Below are 22,652 nucleotides of genomic sequence, written 5' to 3'. Positions count from 1 at the left end.
CACCCCCCCCCCCAGCTCCTCGCGGGACCTAAGCTCTACAGGACAGCCACTAGGCTCAGCCAAATGGAGCAACCCAAGGTCGGACTCCGCCCCAACCAGACATATCCACTCCCCTCCGTACAATCCCCACTCAGCAAGGTGGAAGTCCTCCGCTCCACTCAGCCATCCAGGGGCAAACATCTCGGGCCACAGGCGTCCATGGCGAACTCAGGACATGCCAAAAAGGCCCCTCAGACTGGAGCGCAACATAGTGTAAGCCAGATAGTACCTCAGGACGGAACCGTCTCCGCCAACGACTCGGCACCTCCAGTCTCCGGGATCACCGGAGCCGTGAAGATCGTACCCTGCACTGTATTCTGCAAAGTGTCCGGGACCAGAACATCCCCAGGGGCGGACGAGCTCGGAGTCCCCGGCACAGTCTCCGCCGGAAAAGGTTCCAAAAGCAGAGCACCATCCTCACCCACTGTGACTCAAGGTTCCTCGGAGACCTCCGACCCAGACCGGTGTCTCCGTCTGCCACGGCGTCTCCTCGGGGGTCGGTCCCCCACGTCTCATGGGGACCCCCACCTTCTCCCGGGGGAAGGCCGTCGCCCCTTATCTCCAGTCACTCCCATACCTCCACTGGGGATTCAAAGAAGTGCGCCCTGAGGCCGTGAGTGCGGGAACCGAGGGTAGAGGAGAAGGCTTGAGTCGCCTGCTTCTGCCTGTGAGCCTGAGTGCCCCGGGGACCTGTCAGAGCGAGGTGCCTGTTTCCGGCGGTGCCCTGCATGCTCTGACCGCTCGATAACGAAGACATCCGACAGGCCCCACGGACACAGCTGGGTTCGGATCCAAGTCTCCAGGAAGCGCTCGGCATTACCCGCTTCCAATCTTTCCGGCACTCCCAGGACCCTCATGTTGCTGCGACACGCTCTTCCCTCCGCGTCCTCGGCCCTCTGCTCCAAGGCATGGGTTGTGGCCGTGAGGTGCGTGACCGTCTGCTTGAGGGAGGCCACCTCACCTTGCAGTTGGGTAATATTGCCCTCGGGGTCCGGAACCTTGTCCGCAACTTTTCGGAGATCTGTCCGCAAAAGATTGACGTCGATCGAGACAGTTTCAATCTGCCGCTCCAACGCAGTGTGAGAGCCCTGTATGGCCTTCAATAGCTCTGCCTTGGAAGGCTCCGCAGGCACATCCGCCCCCTCCTCCTGACCTGTCTGTCGCGTAATCCGCTGCGAGGGCAGCCGCTGAGTAGTATTGCGTGATGGGCTGGGTGGACCGCGACATCCTGTCTTTAAGCATTACCAACTTCCAAAAGTACCACCAAGCACTCCAGTGGGCCGTCAAGGGCCTCCCCCAGCCACAGCAGCCTAGATACTTGGCGCCAGATGTCCCCCGAGATCGTAAACACTGTGCACAAGACCTCACAGCCGGCTATCTCCAGTCCTCCCCAATATGGGAGCCGCCAGGGGAGTGCCGTTAGCGCCACTGATGCATCCCAATCCAGGCCGGGTGATTCCAACAAGGGGTGCAGGGTCCAAACTCCTCCACCAAGCCCCCTACAGTGCCGTTGCGTGGGGACAGTGGGGGGTCGACAACCCAGGAGGGGCAACAGACAGTCCAAACGTTCCCGGCCTCCCTGGGGCGCGAAGCGGGAGGCCCTAATCTCGGCCAGTTTGCAGGCCTCACACCGGGAGGGGGACCGCTCCAAGGGAATCTCAGGACCACAGTGCCGGCAGGATCATGCAGGACACAGACACTCAGGGCCGCCCGGGAGCGCCACTGCAATGGCTTCAGCAGCAGGAGAAAGGACCCAGCCAAGGCTCGCCAAGGCTCACCAAGGCGTCCACGGTGGGGGGGACTCGTCCCACCAGGCCCAGCGGAGCAGTAGATGTCAGGAGGTGGTATTGGCGGTCAGAGCATGCAAGGCACCGCCGGAAACAGGCCCCTCGCTCTGACAGGTCCCCGGGGCACTCAGGCTCACAGGCAGAAGCAGGCGACTCAAGCCTTCTCCTCTACCCTCGGTTCCCGCACTGACGGCCTCTGGGGCACTCAGCACTCCTCTCCGGCGGGGGGGCCACAGTCAATGCAGGCCATCGCGGCGGGCCGTCTAGGCCGCAGGGAGCCACAGGACAGGACAGCCGTTGCCCTCCGCCACTCTCAAGGGCCTCGCTCACCCGGTCTCCAGTCGCCGCCTCAGCAGAAAGAAGTGCCGCAGGTCAGGTCTCCCCTCCAACTCAGTGCCGCTCCAGGGCCCTCCGCCTCAATTCACGCCCCAGTCCGCCGGGGCCCCCGGGACAAAGAGGGCCTTCTCCGCAGGCTGCGGTCGCCAGGCCCAGGCTCCCCCACGCCCCAGGAAGAGAGTCGCCAGGGGGTAGAGCCGGCCTTTGCTCCCTTCGCCTCCGCACCAGAACCGATGGCAAGTAGGGCAGGTGCACAGCAGGGTCTGCCAGAGTCCCTCAGATCCTGCAGGCACGGAGTCGCGAGTGGTAGCGGGCTCCGTACTCGGCGATGCAGCGCCAGCCCCCCAGAGACCACTGGTACTCGGTGTGAGAAGTTGGCCCGATATGCAACGTTCGCTATTCTAGCGACCGCTATGTATCGTTCCAACGACCCTTATGGTGTTTGGTCGTAAGTCAACCTATAGACCAGCTATCCTAGTAGCGTGGATACGAGCAGTCTAAGGCTAAAGACTCGAGAGGGCGCGTTAAGCCAGCTGTTTACCACACATGTACCCCTTGAACACCCAGTGAAAGGACACCACACAAGTGTTATGAAAATAAACAGGATATTTATTAAGATTCACAACAGCCCTGGACTCTTTATGAGGACAGGGTACTAAGCACAAACCAAATCTCTTAGGAAAATACTTCAAGTGCACAATTAAAACAAGTGTCCGAGGACACGGAAAGTTTAAGGTCTCGGGCGGACCCGATAAGGCAAGTCGGAAGCGAGGGACTCGGGACCCTAGAGTAAAGAGGCTATGCAGGCACCGAAATGCCGAGTTACCTAGCCACGAGGGCTGCGGCTGCACAAGTCTTACAGGCGTCGGGGTCTTCGCTGACGAGCCAGGAGCCAGAAGAAAAGGAGTTGCTATCGGCGACCAGTGATGAATAGTTCGTAGAGATCCAAGCCTGGATCAGAGATTGTTGATACCTGAAAGCAGAGGGGACCAAGTTCGTACTACTAGCCAGTAGTCAGAGGGTACCAGGATGGCACCGGTTGGCCGTCACCTCGACCAGGTGAGTGGGCGACGCTAGGCTCTGCAGTCTCACGGACCAGGAGGCGTTGTCGGCGACCACGGCGGAGGTGCGAGCTGTCCCACGAAGGATGATGCTGTCGGCGTCGCTGGGCCCAGGATGGGGCAACAAGCCTTGGCAGATCTCAGGGCCACGTGGTGGGCCTAAGATGGCGTCTTGAGTGGACCAGGAGGGTCCGGGGTGCTTCTCGCAAAGATGGAAGCAAGGGCCAGTCTGGAGCAACCAGACCAGCAGTGTTGATTGTCGGATGTCGTCACAGAAGGGCACAAGCCAGCGGCTAGTGACCAGACAACGTGCTGAGCAGCGAGCAGAAGGGCCCCACGCAGATCGTGGAGATGCTGGGAGACTGCACTTCGGTGCTGGAGCGGCTCAGGGTCGGGGCTTCTCGGACCCCAGAGCACTCACCAGGGAATTGCTTCGAAGGTCGTGCTGGTTAAGAGCGTGCAGGTTCTGATGATGGCCGGTCCCTCGAGGTCTTGTCGCACCCACAGATCACAGCTGAGCTGATGACGTGGGTAGAGGTCAGAGGTGCCAGGGAAGCCGGTTCTCGTCGAGCTGGGCCGTCGGATTCCTTGAGGAAGGACTTACAGCAAACCGCAGAGTTCTTAGATGGTGCCCGCTGATGCAGGGTGACTACTCCTTAGTCACAAGGGAGAAATCTTGAGAAGAGTCTTGAGTGTCCTTTCGTAGAAAGTAGTTCTTGATTCAAAGATGATCCAATTTGGAAGGGTCCCCGCTCCGGCCTTTATTCTAAAGAAAGGGGTGGGTACATGACTAGGTCCTGCCCTAAGGGTGGGACCAGGAAGGGAGGTGGTTACACCCCTCTCCCCTGCCGGACTTTCCCCAGGCCAGGGCTGGCGCCCCTGGAACTGGTTCTGACCGGCAGATGCGTAGTGAGCACCGGGGTGCCACTCCGCAGTCACCTTCTCGCAAAAGCCCTACCTACCCAGAATACACAAACCCTGTCTGGGACGGTGCGAACACCGCCCTTGACAGGAAACCCTTTGTCCAAGCTCTCCTCGCTGGAAGGACTCCCAGCAGCAGGAGGTCAGACTCGTGTCTGTGGTGGCAGCATCCATTTTGTGGAGCTGAGGCTTTAGTTAACTTTAACCGGGGTTCACAGTTACGTACATGTCGTGTCCCTCTAGAAGGGCGGAATGCTAACCTCGTCGCCAGAGTTGGTGAGAGGGCAGCATCCCGATTCGTATGACACCTTACTCGACATGTCTTGATAACGCGACACCGAAGTTACCGATGTGGTACGCGTTATCATGGAACAGCCATTGGGTCTTGATTCCGCAAGCTGCAACCGGGCTCGGCTCGGGCCAGAACCTAGTTCACACGAGCCCATGCACTCTGCCTTCAGGATTGTCAAGGCCTGCCATAGGAGTGACTGATAGGAACTCGGGTGTCCATTGTATGGTTAGATATAGAGCTACTATATCTAAAGCAAAGTGTGATTACACGACTTCGCCCCAGCTGTCATGCAGCCAGTTGTGTCAAATGTAGGAGGCCAGCCAGGGGTGGCATAATACATGCTGCAGCCCCTGGCGGCCCTGGGTACACCTATGCCCTGCGTTACGGGGTCTGATAAGGTGGCCCAGTACCAATTGGTAGATGCACCTAGGATACATATCGTAATTTAGAAAGAGAACAGCCAAGCTGGGGGTCTGATTGGCAGGCCCACAGCCAGAGAAAGTCGTAAACCAGTGAAACAAAAGCAAAAAATCTGGGTGATCATAGGATTGCAGACCCTACTCTCCTACACTCGGGACCTCCACACCGCAGCCCCTCCGGACCAGGCCTCAGTCCCCGGCCTCGCGTGGACAGAGGCCCTGGGTATCCCTACGCCAGTGGGCGTCACGGCGGGGCGCCGGAAAGTCCACCACCTCGGAGCCCCAGCTGACAGTGGGCTCCGACGGCCGAACTGCAGCGCCGCAATCTCAAGAAGTCCCCGGTGCACAGGCCCATCACTCCGTTGTCCCTCCGGACCAGGCCATGATCCCCGACCTCGCGTAGGCAGAGGTCCGGGGCAGCACCACTCTAGCAAGTCCCGCAGCCGTACCAGCGGGGGCCCGCCGTCCGCCGCTCAATTCAGGGGCCACCGGTGGGAGGGAAGTGCAGGACCCCCGTTTTCAAGGACTGCGAGCCCAGGTAGGATAATTAATCAGGATTTCGAGGTCCGCAGGCCGGGAGCTGGTGGAGCTCACATCCTGTCGGCCATGCTGCTTGGCCCTGGTCAAACTTTAGCATCTAGACACAACACACAAGTGAAGTTGCTGTTTGGGAACACATATTATTTGTCATATAGGTATGCACAAACATGAAGGGACACAGATGAGATTGTGACCGCACCTGAGATGTAGAACCTTCATCTGTGTATGATAAGATACGGGGTCCGCTGCAAACACCCAGAGATCTTCTGACATATAACCACTTTGCTTCTATAGAGGAGGAGGGGGTTTGTCCACCCTGTCTAATATCATGGCAGCTTATTTTATGATTTATGGATTTTCTATGGACCCAGTTGCTCAAACCTTTCTAAAGTCATATTCTTAATACTTGTATGCTGGATTTTTGTAGTATTGGGTATTGTTGGGTTTAGATAAAGATACGTTATTTTTCTAAACTGGTGTGGTGTCCATTTGTGGTGTTATCACTGTATTACTGTTTGTTTTGAGTACAGATACTTTACACATTGCCTTTGGGATAGGCCTGCCTGCTCGTGCCAAGCTACCCAGGGGGTCAGCAGGGGTTATCTAAAGTGTGTATCCCCATACCCTGACTAGAAGGAAGGGTCCCTATTGGACAAATGTACCTACCTCTGCCAACTAGAGACCCCCATTTCTAACACCAATATCAATATCGTAAGAAAAGAATTCAAGACAACGCAGGATATTTCCAAAGTTTTTTCATCATAACCTGGCTCCGGAGAGCCGTGACTGGTCTGCACTTACTACCCTTGGTTCCCAGCGTCGATACGCACGTTTACCAATGGGGTATAAGAACAGCCCCAGTGTTTTTGCGGTGCGTATTTATTCCCTTTTACATGACATTGATCCTGAAGATTTGTCATATGTCGATGACATATACCTCACTGATGATTAACTAAATCCTAATTTCCCGAGAGTGAATCGCTTTATTGGGCAATTCCCTGAACAAGGTTACAAGCTACATTTTGCCAACTCCCACATTGCGTTTCTTGCTGTACTATATCTTGGTTATGAATTGAGCAATGAAGGTAGGGGTTTAACCGCTAATTTTTTCCATTAAAAAAACTGCAGTCTCTGCTTGCTTTTTAGGTCTCGCACCTGGCGACGCAGCGCGAAGCGCTGTCGCCTGCGAGACCTGCAGTTGTCGACTCTACTTTCAAGGGCCCTGAAAGGCAGACAGGAGATGGGCACGTGCTCCATTGTGACTGTGAACTGTAGCTTTCAGTTTCGTTGTTAATCATGTCCATCTGGTTTTCCCATTTAAAGCACTGGGCATCACCATTTTAAACAGACTCGCTCTGCCCTTCCCTGTCTTTAAACTGTGGCTTCTCCGCTTCCTTCCCCCTTGTCCTGCTCCAATATCCTGTCAGTCTTCGCACCTTCCGTTCTCAAATTCGATAACATAAGAAGGATTCGCAGCCCGCCCCACTATTCCCCCCCCCAAACCCTGCCCACTCACGCCAATCCTCACCGGTGCTGGTCCATTGACAGGACTGACTGGGCCTCCCCCGTTGACATGGACTTCTCACAGCTGTCCTCTCGGGCCGCGACTTCCCTGAGATTTTCAAACGCGAACTGCCAGCTTCCGAGGGGGCTGCGCGGGGCGGAAACCCCACTCCCACCAGTTGCAGCGGGTCACAGGGCAGGCACGAGACGCGGGTCACAGGGCTGGCACGAGACGCAGGTCAATCGACACCTGTGATCTGGTAGGAGGCGCGAGCCTAGCGCCTGGCACGAGACGGCAAGGCAGGAGCCGTGGACCTGACGCGAGACGCGGGACAGAAGCAGTGTGGCCTGGTGCAATAGGACAGTCGGCGGCCACAGGCCTACTGCGAGGCCCGGCACTGCTGCTGCTCACTGCGCGGGGCTGAGCTCAGACAAGGTCACAAAGGGTAGGGGCCTCGGGGGTCACACGTAAATCTAAAACAAGAGGTATATGGGGCATCAGAGGGGAAGGGGAGGGCGGTCAGCCTTCTGGCCAGGTAAAAAGTCTGTGGTTCCAGGTACAGGCGAACGCATTCATAAAAAAAATAAAACTGAAGCAAATTTAAGACTATTTGAGAAAGGACAGCGGACACATCCGGGAGCACTACATTCAGAACAAGCACTTGCAATGCAATAGGTCCCGCATTTGCGAGAGTTTAAGCTCTTGGCATTGTAAATAACAATGCCTTTTATTTATGTATTAAAAACCAAAACATTAATAAAAGGCATTGGCATTTACAACGCCAATAGCTCAAACTCTAACAACTGCAAGACCTATTGCATTGCAAATGCTTGTTTTAATTAAGGTAGAACATAAAATCCAGATTATGATCAATGAATTGAACCGCTCACTTTCTCTGCTTCTTCCTGGCTTCCTGAACATACTGCGGCCTTACGTGATTTGCAGGCAGATCTGCTAGCAACGCAGTTCTTACAGACCAGACTTAAAATCACAAATTTGGTCATCCGGATTTTGCTGGGTGCGATTGCTTTCATTTATGTAACATTCAATGAGGGTGACACAGTCCCCATTGCTTATAAATCACATTTGTATACTCCTGCTGAAAGGCGCTTTTCTTCTACTGAGAAAATTCTGACTGGGGTGCAAATGGCCATCCTTAAAGAACAGTCACATGTTCAAGGTAAAAGCATATTTGTTGTTTCCCCTGTGTCTGCCTTAAAGGTGGTCATAAAGGCTAGTGTTCCTAATTTAAAAGACCATCACCCCCAATGGATTCAATGGGCTATGTCCTTAACATCTGTTGAGGTTTCCTTTCTTTTTGACCCCTCCATGCAAAGGCAGGAGTTTCTTCAATATGAACATGTTATCTCTGCCTTCTTTGCTTCTTCCTCTGACAGTATAAATGTATCATTTCTAAGCAGACGTATTCTGCAGCTTTTGCTATTGTTGTAGGCATTATGAGCAATGTGGTTTTTAACTACAGTTTGATTCATACGCATTCTCTAAGAGACTGTAAGGCACAAGAGGCCGAGCTGAATGTGCTGCTTACCCAGAAGCGGTTGCATTGATTGTTAGAGGACATTTGAATTAAACAAGACAATGAGAAGGTTTGCACAAGATTGATTCTCGCGCCCACCAACAAGAAACGGCTGAAACTTATAAGCCTTTTACCACATTTTACAGTGTCCACATGCAAATGCCATCAAAACTAATTACCAAGGATACCTACTATCCACACCATACCACAGCACTGCAGACACAATGATTCACAGCCCTGAAACATAAATCCATAGGACAAACAAAAGACCTACTTTTTGGCAGAGATTGGCTAATCTCAAACTAAACTCTTTTGAGTTCCAGGCCTAAGGAGAACCCAACCTAACTTTTTATTGGGGGTTCGTAATGCGTTGACCACATCATGACTAAACAAGTGGTTAAAACATACTATCAGGCTTACTCTCTTTTGCGTTTTGTAATTTTTCTTTTTTTTTAAAGAATGATGAAATTGCTTGGGTACCCTGAATAGTGCACTGTTTGGTCACTGCCCAGACCAGGGTGGTTTTGTTTCAAAACATTGTTTTTTCAAATATTTTGCAACTGATTTGGGCCTCTTTTCCCATTTTTTCCTTTTCACTGTTTTTTCACGTCTTCAATATTTTGGAACTTGAGCTTGTTTATTTGTTCTTTGAATTGTATATTTTTTTGTCTACGTCATGTGTAGTGTCGTCCAATATATGTGATGAATAGTATATGTAATATATGTAATGTATGTGCTTTAATATATGTGGTCTATGAAACAATTGGTTAATGTACTTTTGTGTTAACTTTTGAGATTTTCAAACAATTGACTTTGCAATTTTTATCAAAACAAAAGAATAAAAAAAAATGTGTTTTCAGTCACAAGGAGTGTCACGTGATCTGATGGAAAAAATGTTGACTAAATATCAGTATTAGCATGTGTGTTGTTTTGAGCGTTTAGCTCTTGAGCATTCTGATCCCAATTCACTTTTTACTGTGTATAGTTTTTTGATGAAAATGTACATTTCTGGAAACCAAATGATCTTCAGGATTCTAAAGGTAGGACAATAAAGCATAAAATGCTTTGGGTCAAGGTGGCTCATCTTAAAGTTTGCCTACCTCTTAGAAATGTAGTAAACACATTGGGCCATCAACATATGGGAATGCATGCTCTTGGGAATTCAATGGCTGACGAAGCAGCCAAATCTGCAGTTGCCACAACTAAAGTAGCAACGGCTATGCGTTCTATGACTACAATTGATGATGCCATTCTAACTGCCATCGCTGCATCTCAGGATGGTACAGCTTTTCCAAAGGGATATCCTTCTAAATACACATATCAGTTAAATGCTGAGAAAGTTCTCTTTGTAACCCTTCCTGGGGTAGGAGATTGCTTAATACTCAACTTGGAAATCAGGCACTCCTTGATAGTGGCTACTCATCAGGGTATAGCCTCTGCACATGCAGGGATTGCTGCAATGGTTTCACTTTTACAGTAAAGTTGTTGGTAGCGAGGCTTACACCAGCAAGCTCATTGTTATGTCCTGTGTTGTGACGTTTGCCAGCAAATTAAATGTTCAACATTGTCCCGTCCACCTCAGACACATCTCTATACATCAAATATGTCTTTTTGTTATATTTATCTTGATCATTGCAGTTCCCTTGTTTCAGATAATGCATTTAATTATATTTTAGTTGCAGTTGATTCATGCTCCAGATTCCTTTGGGTCTGGCCACAGTGCTCGGCCGACACTTAAATTGTTATTAAGGATTTGCAGGTCTTTGTCGAATTTATGCCTGAGGTGCTTTCCATTCGGGTCAGGGTCCGGCATTTGCCTCTAAGGTGTACCATGATCCAATGGCGTCAATGGAGGTGCATGTGCTTTTCTCGTCTCCGTATAGGCCCAAGGTTAATTCTGCTGTGGAGCGGATGAACCAAGACTAAACGCAATCTTTAACAGCAAGGGTATTAGGTATGGGTTGTGGCTGGTTACCTCATCTGTATGAGGTTCAGCAGGCACTTAATAACCTCCCTAAAAGAACTCTGGGTGGGGGACCCTGTAAGAAATGCTCTGACATCATGATGTGTGTTCTGGACCTTGATGGTTTAGAGGTTGTGGAGGCAGCTGCAACCTTTGACGTAGATAACCACTGTGCTTTCTTACAGGATCTACAAAAATGTTGTAATGCTCTGGCTAACACCCAATTGCCTTTGTCTCTTCCATTGATGCTGCTGTTCAGACTCCTGTTTCTGGCAGGCCTATAATTGGTGATCTAGTTCATGAAAGGGTGGCGATCAAGAAAGAATTTGGTCCCTCCTACTGTGCTCCTGTTCCAGTGCTTGGTCTTCAGGGTACCCGGAGTGTGATTTTACCTCCAGTTCCAGGATACAAAGATAATAACTTTGTTTCTATTGGACATGCCAAGCTACAACCTATAGCCAATACTAAACAGTATGCCAGCAAGTTGTTCAAATACAGAATGTCACTCTAAAACATGTGAGCACCATCCTTCCTGACTCTCCCCTGCTGCAGGAGGGGGTTATCGAATCTTCTATTGACCTGGTACCTGTTACACCTTCTTCACACTCCGTTATGGATATTATTTATTCTAATCCTCCAGTTGAGGCCCCTACTGCAATACAAGACTCAAGTCTATATGTGGGAAACGAAGCGTCCTTTATTCCAGCTGAATTATTCTGGTTACTATATCGATCTAAATAACTTTTCTTCGGACAGTTCTTCGTTGTCTTCAGCTTTGCACACACAACCAGCCCAAATTGGTGTTTTCATCTTCTGCTTAAAGCCAACTCATCTAGTCCCACCCTGGATATATATCTGGATCTTGTTTTCAATGGTATGTTTGTTTATGTGGATTGAATTTGTGACAGTTTTTTTTCCTTTTAATCAATAGGCATTTATAACCGAGAACATTATGCTGCAGAACTGGTCGAAGGGGTGTTGTCCCCACATTCTTCCTCATATAAAATGAAAAGAGACCAGGCCCTAGTAAATATTTCAGCAGATCCAGTCACGGATGGAACTGTATGGGATAAAGTATCATTTGCTGTATTCGGTCCTAAGGAGACCTTGCAGATACCATATGTGTTTTGAGTTTCCATGGGTGATGTCATAGTACCTGGGTTACATTTGGATGCTTGGGATGTTGATACTGTGAATTTCATGTTTTCTAAATGGCAAAACTACACGGTCTTTGAATTTCAAGATTTATATTTGAATTCTGCCAACTATGCTGATTTGTTCTGTTATCAACATTGTTTACATCATTATTTGTATAGAACAGATATACAGCGTCCCCAATATAATTATGCTCGATGGTAGCATTGCCAAACTCCACATTTGGGTGGCTCAAAAACACAAAGGATGAAATATACATATTTCACCAGTTATGTTTCAGACCCAAAATCATAATATTTTAAATTGGTACCTTTTCACTCAAAGAAATATATGCTTACTCAAACCAAGCTAATCTATACAGAGTCCTTCATTGAGGAACTAGACCTGAAAGGCTATGATTATAGGAAAGACAGTATCAATTTAAAATCAATTTGGACCACTAGATCCTGATAAGCCCAAGGTACAGAGTCCCTGTTTGGTGCATTTATCATACCTACACAAATAATTTTTCTAAATGACACAATTCAAAAGACTACTTAATGGGATTGGCAAAAATTAAAGACTTGAATACTCCTACTATTCCCTCCTTTGCCCCTTTTGATGATTGGCAATCTTATAAAAATTATACTAAAGACCAATTAAATAGTATGATACAAAACAGTACATTTAATTCTTCATTACAGCTCCGGGTGGGTGGTTACACTAATTTTTGTCAAGCTCGTTTTTTAAACTCCACATCAGGATTCAAATCAAATTGACCTGATCCTTGATATTTACAATCCACACACCCTAACACTGTTACCGCTTACTCTGTGGGTAAATAATGTCAACAATGGTTAGAACATTCCACATTGTCTTCGTAAAACAACATATTTCTCTCCTGTCCGAAGAAATTAAAATGCCTGATTCCCCCCGTTCTAATGAATTTTAGAAAAGGTCACAAATGGAAGCTGCCAAGAGTTTAAGCAAATTCGATCAAGATAATTTGGATAAAGTACCTGCTGTAGTAGACAGCAATATTAATACCATGTCAACTCACATTTATACCTTAGATAATATAGTATTGTCTGTTATTGATATTCTGCTCAATGATATGTTTATGCTATATCATGGCCAGAATCAACTTAGATCCATCACGCAATTTAGTTGGACTCTCCAAACACTTAAGATTGGCCACGCTCCCTGGCATTTCCTCAATTCCACTGCTTTTTTCTTACAATAAATTTGACAAGCAAACAACAATCAATGGCTATGAAAGATGCTTGTTATACCATGTTACACATAGAAAAACCTGAACAGCCACCATTTACAATAGCAGAAACACCATCCGCAGTCTATTTAAGGCACAGGTTTATTTCATTGCCTATCTCTACTTTTCAGTTCACTGCCTGTATGAAACGGATGTATGACGATACAACGCGATCATTTAGATCGCGGTACATTACATTGCTGTTTTTACAATGCAAGTCGTTACAACGACTCGCGCTGGAGGGCGCTAGACTTAGGAATAGTATGATTTACTATGCCAACTCCAGCCTACGCAACAGTAAGGAAGGTGTTGGAAGAGTAAATCACACTAACTATTCCTTAGTCTAGAGCGCATATTCAGCGCAAGACGGTGTAACGACTTGCATTGTAAAAACAGCGATGTACATGTATTGGGTTGTTTTGACTGTGTTGTTACGGTCGTTTTCCATATGAAACAATTCTGGGTAGGTAGAAATGAACCTCCTGGGAGCAGTTACATACATGAGTTGTGGCCCTGCCATTTACATATTGTTGTCAAAGGGCTGAGAGAGAGGTTTTTCTTACAGGGGAGAAATGCAACTCCACTGCGCCCCTCCCTCGTTTGTCAACATGTAAAGATCCATGGCACCTGTAACGTGTCTGCCCCTAATCTGGCTTGTTGTTTAAAAGGAACTCCAGTTCCTTATTATTCCCACTCTTACATTGTTTTTGAATGGAAGCTATCTTGTTGTTAATAATCAGGTCTGCTGCAGTCTGCTTGCAGGAATCCTGCATGTGGTGTCCGTTTCCCAGTTAGTTACTTGCTGCAACAACGTCCTGTTGATAGTTCGTTATGACATTCCATTCCAACTCAAAAAACAGATTGCAATAAACTAAGCAGACTCAAAGTGTTAATGTTTTAATAAGAAATGGCTCTCGCTGAAGCTCGTGAAACCTTCGAATTGCAGGTGGCGAGAATCTCTAGTGAATTGTCAGACACAAACCCCCCCTACATTTACATTACAAATATTTAATGCGTCTGATACCTTGGGCTTGACCCACTTTTTTAAAGTTGTGGGATCCGGTCTTGTGACATCCTTTCAAACTATTTTTAGAGTAACATCAGCATTTATACATTCAATTGTTTCCAGCGTGTTCTCGCTGCTACTCATCTTGAACCTGGGTGTTATAGTGCTGTTCCTACTATTCCGTAATGGATGCTGCCTTTGTGGTCCTTCCCGGGCAGGCATCACTGCAGCTCTACAGGGCATGCATGCTCTGGCTCTTTTGAGTAATGGTCCTGGACGCTCTGGATGGCGGGTTTTGTTTAAACTTCCGCTATGCTTACTTCACCCTTGTGCAACCTTTTAATGGCAAATGCTGCTCTCAATTTCGAACTGCTGATGAGTGCCTAAGTGGATCATTACCAGGACTGTTCCTTGGGCATCCGACTCTTTTATGTCTTGCTCAACTGGATGGTGAATATCTGTACCTTGGAAGGTTCAGATCTTGTATTGGAATCGCTGATTTATCAGTTGGCATCCTACATTTTGGGTACCCACAATACGTTTTAATTGACTGCTACGATTTGACAATATTTTTTTACTAAGATTTGAACAACATATGTTTCTTTTTGTCCACGTCCTCACATTATTACATGACTGAACTGCTGTTAAAACATTTTGGTTCTACTTATTACCTGGATTCTATCATCATCTTGGTGCTACCATTCTGACCAAGGAGAGGATGTCATATGTCCTGTACAGGCCTATTGTCGTTTTCCCTTATGTTAGCCTGGGCACCTACTAGGCTGCTGTCTGCTTTGCACATGTTACTATACAAACATATCTTGTTTTGTGCCACGCTGTACTTTCAAACAAAACCTGCTGCTGTTGGCATCCTGTTATTTCCTGGGACTTAGTCTGAACACCGTAGAAAAGGTCAAACAACAACGCCCCTTGTTATTCTGCCCTAGTCAGGCGTTAACACCTAGACACAACACAAAAGTGCATCTGTTGTTTGGGAACATGTACTCTTCGTTATATAGGTATGCACAAACATGAAGGGACACAGATGAGATCCAGGCTGCACCTGAGATGTAGAACCTTCACCTGTGTATGCGGAGGTACGGGGTGAGCTGCAAACACCAAGAGATCTTCTGATATATAATCACTTTGCTTCTTTAGAAGGGGAGAGGGGTTATTCTACCCTGTCTAACATCATGAAAGCTCCTTTTATAATTTATGGATTATTTATTATGCTGACCATATTTGTGACATCTTCTTACTTGTTGTGGCATGTATACTGCATACTAGACACAATAGTTCAAATAAATATTTTAAATGTTTCTTGTATCTCTCTTCGATCGTATTGTGGACAAGTATGACTGTGAGAGCGAAAGGGTGTGTTCTGTCACTGTAATTCCTGAGAGAGTCTGGAGTATTGCGTTCTCGGGTGTCTAATCACTTGTTCCTTTGTGCGTGAGTAGACGGACAAGTGAGACACTTTAGCTAGTCGATCCCCGGCTCATGGGTACTAAGGTGGTAGGATAACTTAATCCCTACCTGCTAAGGTTCTATGGTCCAAGCATAGTTCTGTGATTATACAGAATCCCTGCAACAGAGGTGCCCACCTGAACAAAAGGTCTTGGTTGGAGAGATACGGCTGTGCTTTTCTTTTGGGCATGACTACCAGTTACATACCCCTTAGATTCACCAAAGATATCTGAATCCTCCATCACAGCTAAAGGATAACATTGGTCACAGGTTGAAACATAAATGCAAAACAATAAAACGGGATATTACCTTTATAACATATAGAACTGACTCGGAATTCTGTGAAATATCATATCATACTTCAGACCTATACCACCTTTTTGAGTACCTTTTGCATACTCCATTATACTACCCCTTCAACAGTCCAGTTTACAAAGGGAGTCATGGCCAAACGGAGTGCGAAAAATTAAAAAGTCCCTGGGACATCAGCTGTAAACAAAAGTGCCCACCAAGATTAATAACCAGTAAATACTAGATGTTTAAGTTACTTAGGAACATGCTTCACAGCATTTTCATGATGTCTAGAGAGAGGCAGTCCTTCGACCGGGACTTGGAAAATGTAAATAGGTCAATGAGTTGGTATTGGGGTTGACTGTTCTAGTGGATCTTCATATGTTCTTTCTCAACCCCTCCAAATGTGGTTCTGACGAAATGGACTTCATGACATAATAAATTCTCTTTTTGCCAGATCTTGTTCCAAATTACCTGGTACATCCTTTTATTTGAGAAGCTGCTGAGTTCTTATAATACAGTTCAAGCACTGCAGAGAAGGAGGGCAGTGAAGGGTCTGCACTGTGACAAATGAAATATGTCTTTCTTGTCATCGTTATCATAATCAGGCTGTTTGATTATTGAAATAAAAACCTCTCATTGCATCCTATGCTGCTATTGTTCCTGACTAGAAGTAACCTCTTTTGAAGATTCGGGCTGAGTTGGAAAAAATGTGCAGAAAATTAAAGCACACCTTCATGGGAACCGTTTAAGTTGGAGGGTTTGAAAGTAGTTTAACACTGTATTGTAGAGCCATACCTCTATCGCACTTTGAGCATGGCCTTCAGATAATGAGGTGCATAACCATATACAGTTTTCTGGGTCAAAGTTAATTGCTTTAAATTATATTGGAGTAACTAATGTGGCTGTTTGAGCACAGGCATAGTGTTCAGTTTTCTATGAATTGATGATTGCCTGAGGGTTGCAGTTTTATAACAAACTTGCCAATTTCTTGTTAGGCAAGTTTGCATTCTGATCACTGAGGTAATCAAATAATCCTTAATGCCACTATAGACTTTACAATTGTAGGCATATGGAAATCAGACTGGAATGTTAATTTGATCGTTACAGCTTATTTTAATGAATAGTAGTCCCTATTCAATTAACCAGTTATTCATTGACATGGTAAAGTTAAAAAAATACTCTCACAAGGCTAAATGCCAATCCTGTGCTAGCAGAAGTTTGCACAGCAATTGGAAGTATGAGTTCTGTGACAATTATCATGCTCTCACAGTTTCCCGTAGAAATCTATAGCACCCTGCTAGCGATCAACCCTGCCAATCATTTCTCTGATCCCCGACCCCCATCTGTATTCAAAACAATAAAGACCTCTATTCTACCCATATGGGCAAAAATTGTTAACGCCTCTCTGAGGCAGGGCTCCATACCTGACTGCCTTAGAATAGGGCAAGTCACAACTATACTAAAGAAAGCCAATTCCCTCTCCACAGACCTCAACAACTATCGCCCTATATCCAACATCCCCACTCTGGCGAAACTATTGGAAAAATGTGTACAAATTCAACTTTGCAACCATATCGAGAACTTCAACCTCCTAGATAAACACCAATCCGGCATCCATCAAGGCCACAGTACCGAATCAGCACTCACTTAATGGATGACATTTTAAAAATGTTAGCTCATAACGAATCATGCCTATTGATACTTCTTGACCTATCTTCCGCTTTCGACACGGTTAAACACGACAATCTACTGTCCCTACTTGACCGAAAGATGGGCCAACCCGTCCAGTGTTACAATGGTTCATCTCCTTTCTAAGCAACAGAACCCAAAGAATCAAGATGAAGCAATCATTCTCTCAACCATCCACGGTCACCCTAGGAGTTCCACAGGGATCAGCACTATCACCGATCCTTTTTAATCTACTCATGGAACCCCTTTGCTAATGCGCTGAATTCTGCAAATATTCTATATCACCTATACGCGGACGACACACAACTATATATGGAAATCTCCTCACCAGATGACTTCATCTCCCTCAATGCCATTTTTCATAATACCCAAAGTGGGCTCAATGGCAACCACCTCATGCTCAACACCAAAAAAACAGTATTCCTCCTCATCTCCCCTCCCAATCACACACCCAAGATAGACTTATGGCTGAAGCAGCTAACTTCCTTTGATTGGGTCCCACACATCATTGACTCAGCAAAATCCCAGGGAGTCACCCTGGACAAACATTTAAATATGCAGGCGCAAATCTACAATGCAACCAAGGGAGACAATTATCAGTTGAGTAGCCTAAGGAAACTTGGGGCCAGATGTAGGAGCCCTAATACCGGTCGGAAACGGCCGATTTCGGCCGTTTCCGACCGGTATTAGGGTTTTCAGATGTAGGGGCATGTTATTTTAAGAATCGGTAATTTTACCGATTCGGTAAATATACCGATTCTGTAAAATACTTTTGAGAAGCAGCCAGACACAACGGGGAAGATATTGTTCATCCCCGGCTACGAGCCCCAAGGCACCCTAGACTACCTAAACCGAGGGAATATTCTCCACCTCACATCCTCCATTCCCAGTCTAACCCATCTAACGTCGGCTGACCTATCATCAATCGAATTCATCACGTTAGGAGAGAACGCCTCTGGGGAAGACACACTTACCACCTGGAGGAGCTTAGAAGTGACAAAAAGCATACTTGCAGAAGTAAATAAATTTGAAGAGTGGGGAATATCTCTGAAAGAACAATCAAAAAAGGGCTACCCGTCACCATTGCTAAAAAGATCTAGGAAAAGAGAAGACTACACAATCCTGACCACTCATTCAATTCTACACGGTGCCAGGGGGGCAGAAACATCAACTAATAGCTACCAGAGACAAATGCAAGCCATTAATGACAATTGAATTAATTACGAGGTCGATAAAACTGAAGAAAATGTTATAAAACTGCTCTCATGGAACATTGCAGGAGCAAAAAACATCCTAAATCAAAGCAGGAAAACAGCTACCTGGGATCAATACGATATCATAGCGCTGCAGGAAACTTGGTTAACTGAGCCAATTGATGTACCAGGAAGATTATGTTTCCATGAAAAGGCGACACGCTGTCAGCGCTACGGCCGCGCAAGGGGAGGTCTATCTATTTACGTTTCCACCTCATTAAATATCAATGTTTCGCAAATGCCGGCTTCAGCAATGGATATGCAAATCGTCAAGCTGGAGTGCACAATCAAACATGTGCTCAGGACAATTGTCCTAATCAATATATACGCCCACCCGAAAAAACAGCAAAAAAAAAGATCTGTTCCAACGTGTAGTTAATGTTGTAACTTCTATCCGCTTAGATCACCCAAGTTGGGAGATAATTGCTACGGGCGACTTTAACTCCAATCTCTTGCATCAATCGGAGGAAGAGGACAATATCTCAGTGGCAAACGAAATCTGGAATGTTGAATCTCAGGAGATCATATCGCCCGTGAGATCAGACCAACTGGGTAAGCAACTGGTTTGGGACCTGGAACGACTCGATATACGGGTATTAAATGGAAGATCGAAGCACGACAAACCGCCAGCTGCTACATACATAGGTCATAATACAAACTCAACTCTGGACTACACATTAATAACATTGCCCCTAATGAGCTTGGTCAAAAAAGTTCAAATAATTGGTACTCTAGACAGTGATCATTCCATGCAACACATTGAAATGAAACTAAGCTCCCCTAGGTATACAATGGCTCCAAAAATACCAGGTCAACTATCAACTTTCAACCTGAAGCGGCTCAAGTGGACAAGCAAAACACTATTCCAAATAGCGCTGGATGCCAAGAACCTATTACAAATGGTCATGGCAGAGAATGATCTTTGTTCTGAAACCTGGACCAACTTTCTAGACAGACTGCCAAAATCAAGCAGCAAGCCCAGGAGGCATAGCAGTCCCACGACCAAAACCACATTTTCAACAACCACTCTAGTCATGAAGACCCGTCTCCAAAAGCTCACAAGACGGGTACAAGGTTCAAGGACACACCAAAGCACCTGGCAAGAAGTTTGGTTGATTAGGAAAGAATACAAAAAGTTAGTATGGAGGGAAAAAAGAACAAATACAATGACTTTTGGGCCAAATTGATGCATAACATTAAAAAAGCAGATTCTAGAGCGTTCTGGATGCAAATCAATGCAATCAACAGAGCAGTACAACCCACAAGCATGACATGCGTCCCGGAAAACCTTTGGGTTCAACACAAAGTGGATACATTCGCGGTAAAACCATTGGAGCACCAGGCCATGATGACCACAACAACACCTGAAATGACAAGAACTAGGGTCAAGGAAAGCAAATCCTTTTCCAGTCCCAGAGCCACATCTAATGGCAAGGAGGGCTTGGACCAATCAATCTTGTCAATTGACGATCAACAAATATGTTCCATAATAAAGAAAGGCAAGCAAGAGAGCGCACCGGGGCCAAATGGCATCCCGCAGGCGATATACAAAGAGGACCCTGAATTCTGGGCGCGCAAATTTAATCTCCTATTCCAGTCCATTAGCAACTCAGGTCGGGTGCCTGAAAGTTGGAGGGGTGCCATCATCAACCCCATCTATAAAGGCGGAGATCGGAAAAATCCATCAAATTACCGCTTAATTGCCCTGATTGATGCAGAGGCAAAATACTATGCATCCCTGGTGCTAGCCGATCTGGTACAGTGGTCTGATATGAATAGCAAGGTTCCGTTAAATCAGACCGGGTTCCGTCGCGGAACTGGTACAATGGCTAATGCAATGGCACTGTGCATGATTGGCGAAAGCAGTCTACTTAACCATCGGGAACTATATACCTGTTTTGTCGACTTTAAAGCGGTATTCGACCGTGTCAATAGGAACTTGCTATGGGCCAAACTGAAAAAGCAGGGTCTGCCGGAGTCAATCCTAATGCCGATCATCGACCTGTATAGCAACACCTGGATGCAGGTAAAAATCAACAATGGACAAAGGCTAACCAGGAAGATACCCACCTTTGATGGGTTGAAGCAAGGTTGTGTGCTGGCTCCCCACCTCTTCAATTTATTCATGGCCGATTTAACATCAAGGCTCGATTTGGTCAATGCCCATCCGCCTCGGCTGGGCACGCTTCGTGTAACCCACCTATCTTACGCCGATGATGTGGTCCTATTAAGCCAGACACAAATAGGCCTGCATCGGCTACTACAGGAGCTGGCCCGCTACACAAAAGAGAATATGATAGAAATAAATTGCGCGAAAACAAAAACGATGGTCATAACCCGACGCCATAAACCGCCACAAACATTTACCATAGACAATGTCAAACTTGAAGCGGTGGGAAGTTACAAGTATCTCGGAATACTCCTGGATAAGAGTCTTAACTTCCAGGCACAGTTCACCAGCATGGAAAAGAAGGGCATGGCCCTAATGCACGCCTTCATGAGCTTAGCTACTGAACTCAAGGGTCCTTTGGTCTCGCCACTGCTAACAATAATGAAAGCCAAACTTATTCCCACGATAGCTTACGGGAGCATACTGCACCACGGCAAGAGTGCACAAATTTTGGATAAGGTGCAAATGAGAATTTACAAGCGCATCTTTGCGCTACCAAGTAAAGCATCCCCGGCCCAGGTAAGACTGGAACTGGGCCTGAAATCTCAAGTGCTACTGAGGAAGTATGAGACCATAAAATTCTGGTATAATGTCTGGATGCACCAAGAGATCATGATCTATCGTGCTATGTGGGAAACCATCATCAAATGTCCAAATTCAAATTATGCCAAGTACCTCAAAATTTCATTGGAAACAACAAACCTGATTGAACTCTGGGAAACCAAGCTCCAAGTACCTTTATTCAAACAGGTGGTCAGGAAGGCAGCCATCAAACACTCATTGTTGGATGACAAAATAGCTTTCAGTCTCAGGTCACATGCCTGGATGACTATCCAATCATACAAAAAACTAGTGCCGGCACACTACCTGGATCTGACCTTCTCGCCTTATATCAAACATAAATATCTTAATATAAGGCTGGGTAGTTTGCCAACCAACGCCGAGCGTCCTAAGTGGAAGCCCCAAGAAAGTGAAGGGTGCGGGCTATGCGGTGCAGCAAGGCAAGACTTTATCCACCTAATTTGCATCTGCCCGGCTCTTATAGAGGAACGTCGGAATTGGTTGAAAGCCAAGTTCAAGCAGTTTGGAACACGTACCTGTAGATCTGCGATTATAAAAACTTTATGCACCACAGACCCCCAATTTATATGTAGATCAATCAAATTTATCGAACATTTTGAGAAAAAACAAAGATCATAGGCAAAATCTTGAACATGGAAATTGTTATTCTTTACCCCAGAAAGACACTTGTTTTTATTACCAATTCTAAATTTTATTATTCTCACATCAGTGTGTTTTTAGTATATTATCATATCTGTATTTTTGTAATGGTTTTAATTAACTATACAATAAAGATTCTTAAAAGAATCGGTATATTTACCGAATCGGTAAATCCATATGTAGGTGGCACATTTGTGCATGCACACCTGTGCAATGTGACACACAGACATGCCCTTAGGGCATGTCTGTGTGCCACATGGCACACATGCCTGTATTTGGGGTGCTAGAGGGTGTCAAAGGGAAACCCCCTGCACCCTTGCTGGAATTGGTATTTACCGAATCAGTAAATACCGATTCGGTAATGCCCATTGATTCCTATGGGCTTCAATGCCCATAGAAATCAATAGGCATTACCGAATCGGTATTTACAGAATCGGTAAATACCAAATCTTAACTATTCGGTATTTACCGATTCTGTAATACCTACACCCCCCCCCTCTATTTTACCACTTCTTAAATACCGAATCGGTAAAATTCGGTATTTAAGAAGTGGGAAAATAAAATTACCTACATCTAGGCCCTAAACCCTTCCTCCCACAGACTGATCTAAAAATGGCAGTACAGGCTCTAGTACTACAAAAACTGGACTATGGAAGCACCACTTTATGTGGTCTTCCAAAGTACAAGCTAGAACCACTCATGGCATCTCTTAACGCTGCCGCGAAGCTGGTCACTGGAATAAAAAGAAA

The 22,652-nt window shown here is 46.4% G+C and overlaps 1 protein-coding gene across 1 annotated transcript in view; it reads right to left on the bottom strand.

Annotated features, from left to right (window-relative positions):
* The window catches only part of TCTN3 (tectonic family member 3), a 420,785-nt gene that overhangs the window by 177,039 nt on the left and 221,094 nt on the right, over positions 1 to 22,652 (bottom strand). The window lies entirely within an intron of this gene.

Source organism: Lissotriton vulgaris, chromosome 7 (assembly GCF_964263255.1).
Source record: "Lissotriton vulgaris chromosome 7, aLisVul1.2, whole genome shotgun sequence".
Classification (NCBI taxonomy): Eukaryota; Metazoa; Chordata; class Amphibia; order Caudata; family Salamandridae; genus Lissotriton; species Lissotriton vulgaris.
Note: the sequence above shows the minus strand (reverse complement) of the source record. Positions and strands in the feature narration are given on the sequence as shown.